Source organism: Rhagoletis pomonella, unplaced genomic scaffold (genome assembly GCF_013731165.1).
Source record: "Rhagoletis pomonella isolate Grant_MI unplaced genomic scaffold, Rhpom_1.0 Rhpom_scaffold_00475, whole genome shotgun sequence".
Lineage (NCBI taxonomy): Eukaryota > Metazoa > Arthropoda > Insecta > Diptera > Tephritidae > Rhagoletis > Rhagoletis pomonella.
In genome coordinates, this window is record NW_023459029.1 from 29,541 (window position 1) to 37,132 (window position 7,592).

Sequence of the window (7,592 nt, forward strand, 5' to 3'; positions counted from 1 at the left end):
GGTTCGCTAATTAGATGCCAAACATTTTGTTACTTGGCAAAACAGAAGTGCAAGTAGTCCACACACCGGGTCTGCTAGCCCCTGAGAAATGGTTTTTATGCTAAATAATTATGCTTCCACAAATATGATATTAATTTTAAAAAATAATGCTATCCTTTGAAATTACTCAAAAGCATAACACCATATCTCGAATACATATTTAATGTTGTAACTGAAATTATATAGGGGATACTCGGTGAAATCGACACATTGGCGACTGCTTAAATGTTGAACAGCCACAACATAAATCGTACATACTTACACATTATTTGTACACTTTTAAATGCATATTTTCCCTTTAATAAGTTCATATGTTTTGAATTTCTTTTTACACACTAAAACGAGTATGTCGCTAAAACCATATTTGATGCCTTGTTGTTTTTGTTTTCTCGAAATATTCTACTACATACTCGAATAACCCCATGAACTGATTTTTTTTTTTGCGTTATAAACTGCGAAATATTTACTTATTTACTTATAGGCCGGTGAAATCTATTATTTTAATCAGAGTTAAAACAAAATATTGAGACAGCTTTTTCTAAAGCCCAATTGGCAATGTACCAATGCGAAAAAAAAACAAACATACTAAATACCTAATAGGAAGATTATTGTTTTTTTATTGTTGTTCTCTTTTTTGTTTAATATATGCAACTATTTTCTCTTTGTACAAGCTAAGTTAATAAGAAAAAGTAAAAAATAATTACATTTAAATGTATTAATTACAAATGTATAGCAGATTTAGTTAAGTCTGTTAAATTGTTTTTTTTTGTCGCCAGCACATGCCTTTTGCGTGGTATATTTACACTTCCATATGTATGTACATATGTAAGTATATACATGTGTATAACTGACTAGTCTGTCTTACGAAATTTTTTTTATCACACTTTGTCCTGAAAATTAAATTATTAAAAGTATCCCAAACCCATTGTACCATTATTAATTAATTATTGTACCATGTCCCAAGCCTACGTTTTTCGTACAAACGTTTTTGTTTGGAAAACAAATTTAGAACAAAGCCTCAAAATCAAGAAGTAAATTTAACTTTTGCTCAAAAAAAGTTTAAAAGTTTTAATATTGTCACTATATTCTAACAATGTCCGTTTCCGATAGCGCTTCAGTAAGCCATACTTGTTTGGTAAGACAGACAATTATTTAACGATATTATTTACATACTAATACTGAGTTAATCGAAAACGAAAATGAAAACAAAAACATACATACATATCAACAATTTACTGTTTACAAACTACTCACTGCTAGTTAATTGTATAATTTGTACAACAATTTTGTATTAACATACATACAAACAAACATATTTGTATGTATGTATTTTCAATGTTCCGATTTTTTACCTATTTATGTAATATCCGAACGTGCTGACTATAGACCTCATCCTATAATGTATACCAATCACGTTTTTCTAATCATAATTAGATGTTATTTACAATGTTAGTATTTACTCGATTTAAAATAGCTGATAATATGTAGTTTTTTTGGCTTCGGTTGTTGCCCCTCGCCTCCAGTGGCACGTTCCTATTTGATGATTGCGCATGTCCACAGAGGCAAGTGCCGCTAGACACTGAAAGAAAACTTTATGAAAGATTTTTAATCGTGGGACAACGGATGAGTCCCGAGTAAGTTTTCGGCTTCCTCCACCTCTCTCGTCCCTGCGATAAAAGTCGTTTCAAGTTTTTCTTTTTAGAAAATTCTTTTTTCTATCACTAGGTTATTCTTACCTTATTCCAGAGTGCGTCTAAGTATCAAATTGGGTCATATATGTATTGAGCAAACAATTTCGGTTTGAATTTTAAATTTTGTTCTATATATGAACTTGTACTTTTAAGTACTTTATGTTTACTTTTTATATATTAATTTTTTTCTTTATTCTACTACCCTTTACAGTAAATATTAACATTGTAAATTGCATTAAAATAAGTTATAATTGTTTACACTACTTATTGATTTTATTTTGACTAAGTTTTTATAAATATGTATGTTTATTGATTTTACTGTATACATATGTATTTTGTTTTTGTAATATTCTGATTTTCTTTATCTAATATAAACAATGTTAAATTATCAAAAATATGGTTTTGTATTTTTATTTCAATGCATTATTTTATTTACAAACTTTCAGGTTAAGGTCAAAATATAGTTTCTGTTAGCCTCGCAATATTCTTTAAATTGCCTAAAAAAGTGGCTACACTTACGCGTCACAGGATTTGTGGCCGAAAGTCAAGCAAATACCTATCTACTGGCGTCATCCTGCAAGAGATTTACCCCTCTGTGTAGACATTATAGCAGCTACGCGGACTTGCTACCCCTTCTTGCCATTCTAATTGAATATTGAATATTGTAGTTTTTATATATTTTTTTATTCAATCACAGTTGTGGAATTTTTTGATAAAGATAATTAAATTATGTAAATAAAAACTTACTTAACTTGAAATATTAATATGAAATAAACTGTGAAAGGATTCAAAATAAAATTTATATATTCATACACTGCCCTGCAAAAGTTTGGACTCGCTTGGAAAAATCGTTTTGGTTTGTATGGACCGGTCGATGCTAAAAAACCATTGTTGCGATCGGTAAACGTATGGGGGTGTTTCTTCTACGATGATGACAATAATTAAAGCGACAAATACAAAAAAAGTGAGTCCTAACTTTTGCAGAGCACAGTATATGTATGTCCGTTAAGGTGGATCACTATTGGCATTAAAAAATTGTTATCACCCCTATTGGGAGTGTCGACTAGTAGTAGATAAACGATTGTTAGTCTATTATCGATTATCCGTGGCATTTTCAAAGTCTTTTTCTCGTTCAATAAGTGCGTGTGAATAGTCGCTCATCTTTCTACAACTATTTGTTTGTAGAAGGATGAGCGATAAAAAACTATTCACAGTCGCTTGTTGGACGAGAAATTGACATTCACAATACCATGGAAAAGCGATAATCGAATAAGAGTCGTTTATCTACTACTATTCGACACTCGCAATAGGGGTGTATATTTTAAGACTTTCGGAAAAATATTAAAAATTAAAGTGCGGTTGAACGTGGAAATGCAAGCGCTTTTTCTACGCATTTTGCTGTCAAAGTACTAAAGCGAAAGTCCACTTTCACGAGTAAACACCAGCCTTTTTGCAAATGTGCAGAAATGACGAGAATATAATTTTTCTCATTGCGTTCCATTAGCTTGAAAAGTTTGTATATTAAAATTAATCAAAGAGGAACTAAAAGATAATTATGCACATTAAGTCAACGAAAGACTTACGACACGAGCTTTACTTGCACAGAAAATGAAAAATTGTTTCATAAATGGAGAGTGCGCACTAATAATAAACGATCTGGAAATCGAAATGATCCAGCTTTCCTCTGGGTTAGAATTAACATTCATGGCTCTCATTGAAATAATTTTTTATCCCAATACACCGACGCCGGCCTCAATTTTTTAACTTTAAATTCCCAACTCTTTTGTTCTCTAGAAAAACATTCCCCAGACTTTTGTTCTAATTTGATCCTCCTTGAAAACGTTTTTGATAAGTTAGTTCTCATTTTGTTCTCTTTGGAAACGTTCCCGAAAGTTCAAACTGTTTCTTGGCGATTCCGTGGTGTGGAAATTCACAGGCACAATGCTACCACATTTATCCATTAGCAAGTCTTATAAGATAATACACCCGCGACAAAAGATAGCACATCAATATTTTTACTGGTTTTAACTACTTTTATTTTGCTTTTTTTTTTAAGTCCATTATTCTTATATATGTATAAGTATAGCTCTTTATCTAACAAATACCATATAAATCTAAATTTCAGACTTTGTACACAAATTATAAAAACTGCACAAACTTTTCGTCCCAATTCCAAGAATTTTAATTTTTATTTCTAGAATTATTAAATTCTTGTATAATAAAGAGCAAGTTTGAAGTTGCTAAAAAACCGTTTTGATTTTTGATAATTTTTTTCTGACGGTGTTATGCACTCTTTTCCATATACAAAATTACTTTGAATTGGTCATGACTTGATACCAAAATAAGCATTTTCACTGTATGAAGACTAAGTAAATAAAACCGGCTTATACGGTTTTTTCTTAATTTTAAAATCAGCAACCGGATTTTTTTGAAATTGCAATTTTTCGAATAACTTGAAAACCGGTTTTGAAAAAAGGCTAATAATCGAACACCCTACTTCTGAACCTTACTGGCAGTGTTAGCCCAGCAGACAATTTGTAATTTTTCTTTACAAACAGCCTGTGTTTAATGCTGTTGTTAACAACTTGTTTTAAACAAGCCAATGCAATACAGTTTCTACAAAAATAACAACCGCATTAATATCTTCGAAAGTCTAAGGCACAGACTGATTAAAAATAGTCCTCCATTGAAATACGTACATACATATCTATACTTATAGCTTTATTATTACACTTACGCTTATCAGCTGCTACCAGTCATGGAGAAAAGTATAGGCACAGAGAATTTTTCACAAAGTACGCACACTTTTTTATTTAAAATTTTTTCCGCTAAATTTTTATAAAAATAAATTTTTTCCTGTATTGAAACGCTATAAAATTATTTTATAAAATAGAAACTGTTTACTAGTCACTTAGTAAGTAACACTAAAACTCAATAACATGCAAATTTCTAATCAGTTTAAAAAAAAGATCATTAAGCAGTTTTGTAGCCTAATAAATTTTAGGAAGTATTTTCGACTATATGGAAGAAACTGCACAACACCGCCAGCAAAAAATTGCCGAAAATCAACGCTAAGTTCTATAGCTACTTCGAACTTGCACTTTATTATATCAAAATTAATTGGGCTAATTTTTAAGAAAATTTATTGAGTTTGCGCGAAGTTTAGAAATTTAATTTTCATGTTTTTTATTGTAGTATGAATCATATTTTTATAAAAAGTTTGCGGACGAAAAATTTTTGCATACATTGTGAAAAGTTGTCTGTGTCTATTCCATTTTACGTGACCGTTTAGTTCAAAAGGCTTTCCTAAATTACAAAAAAAAAAATTAATTGTGTTTAAGAAATATGTAGTTCAACATCAGCCACTGCAATGACACAATGCAATTAGTATTTTTATTGGTTCCTTGTTTAATTAAAATGTTTTTTTTTTCTATTGTGTTTTTCGCAAAAATTGGGTTTTTGAAGCAAATATCAAATAAAATGCAAAAATTCTCCATTCATACAAATTGAAATGCTTAATTAAACAAAACTATTAGCGCTAACTTTGACATTGGACATTTCATAAGAACAACAAAAACATCAATCAGCAATAACAGAGCAAAAAGCAAACAAACAAGGCAAAATATCATTATGTAATTAATTTGATAGCAAAGAACAAAAAATGACAACACAAAAGCGAACAAATAACAAAAAAAACAACAACAAACTCAAAGCAAAAACAAAAACCAAACAAATTGAACAAATCGTAGGCAGGAACGTGCGGTGGTAATTTAATTATATCTAGTAATTGTAATTAAACTATGTAGTAGTAGTAAAACCGAAAACCAAAATAAAAATAATTAAGTTGCAAATTAAGACGAAGAAAAAAAAAACTAAATTTCCAATAAATATATTATGTAATAATAAAACGAAAATAATTTTTAAGCGTACGCAATGTTTTAATTGATAAAATAAAATAAAGTGCAAAAACAGTAAGTTTAATAATTGAGTAAAAAAAATAAATAAATAAATAGATACTCGTATTTTTGCAATATAGGCAAAGTTGTGCTGTAACATGATTAAAGGTAAGGTCGATAACGCTAAATTTTCTACGTCAAAACTTGCCTAATAGGAAAAATGAGGCCCAGATTTTTTGGGACTAAATCTGAGAGATTACGATATGTCACCGATAAGTTAAGAACCGTCATTAAAATGTCAGTCAAGAAGATATAATATTAGGTAAGGTATCGGATAATTGGAGAGTAAATTTTCCAAACACTTACGTCAATATACATATATACCTAGATCACCTGCATATGTTTTATACCTATTACTTATTACCAATCTCTTTCGATGCTCAAAAAAGCTCACTCGGGTACAAACCATTTTGTTGACACGTACGAGTTTATTCCTGCATTTATTTGCTACTGGAATGGTGTTTGCTCTAAAAAAAATGCTTAAAGGTGGTCATTGGCATACCTACCGGGTGTTTTCCCGATAGCATGTTGGTGGTCATACATTTACTTGTATATTCATTTTCAGCTTTACCCTCAATATCCTGCTGGCCTAGCACCCAGATAAGTTGAATGCAATGCATAATGCTGGGCTATCTCGTTCAGAGATCAACGCTATTCAGCCAAATGACATTTCATTGTTCATGTGTGAATGTAAGCTTTCAGAGCTCATAAATATCAAAGAAGAAGAAGAATACTTGTTTCCTCTCGTTCCCGCAACAGTCCCGTCTATGTAACCGGAACGACCCAAATCAATATATGGCGAGGGACTGACACTGAAACAAAAATAATCACCCGTTTCCTCTCTGTAGGTCTTGCGAGTGGGGGGTTCCATACTGCCTCTTAGATATCCAATACTTCCAGTTGATTGATCGTGGAGTCGAAAAGATATCTCTACCCCCCGGTTTAGGTGAGAAACTCCTTCTCTTATTCTTCCTTCTAGTTCAGAGTCATCTGTATAAAGTTTTATTGCATTAGGCCTTTGAAGTGAAGTCTGCTGTACCGATGATTATGGGAAACAATACCTTTACTTGCAGTGTCTTTTCAGGTAGCCTGTAAGAGTTGTAAGACGTTCCCGGCTAAACTCAAGGGGTCTTTCGGACTTCGTCCTGGAAGGAAATATGAATTTTTTTGATTTCCTCATTCCCTTTTGAGTCCCGCCAGTGGGCAGCAATTTGAGATTCTTCCCAGTTCGACGTAGCTCTGCAGTGTATCCTTTAGGTTCGGGATCATGCAAGCGCATTTGGGCTCCACGTTTTGCGAGATAGTCAGCTCTTTCGTTGCTTTCATAGCCTTCGGGTCCAGGGACCCACTACAGCGTCACTATTGTGGCCCCCTAGGCGGTACAAGCGAGTTTTACAACTGTCCACAAGCCTTGAAGTCGTTCTAAATGAGTCGAATGCCTTTAACACTGCCTGTCTATACGTCAAGATGGGCCTCATGCATAATAGTAAGCTTAAGGCCAGAGTCAGTTTTTGAACTGATGAAGTGAGCTCAAAGTCAAGAGTTTGTATTGAAAATCGAGTAGGAGCTTAAGCTCACTTTTTATTGCATGATACCCAATATTTCTCGAACACAGGCTGCGATTGCGAAGGACTTCCGCCAGGAATATGGTTTGGTATGCGTACATTGGCGGACTTTTCTGGAATCTTGGTATAATTACGCCTGCACCAATACCTCCGTCGTCCATCTTTGATGCTTCGGTTTACGCGTATAGGACGTTTGAATGAAAAGTATAAATCTCAAAGTCCTTGAAAAAACTAAAAAACGCTGTATACAATATTTGGTTCATACTTTGGTGAGCATACTGACTGCTTCGTGTGTTTTGAAAGTTTTTTGTTTTTTTCGCACAGTGTAATATTTCCCTTAC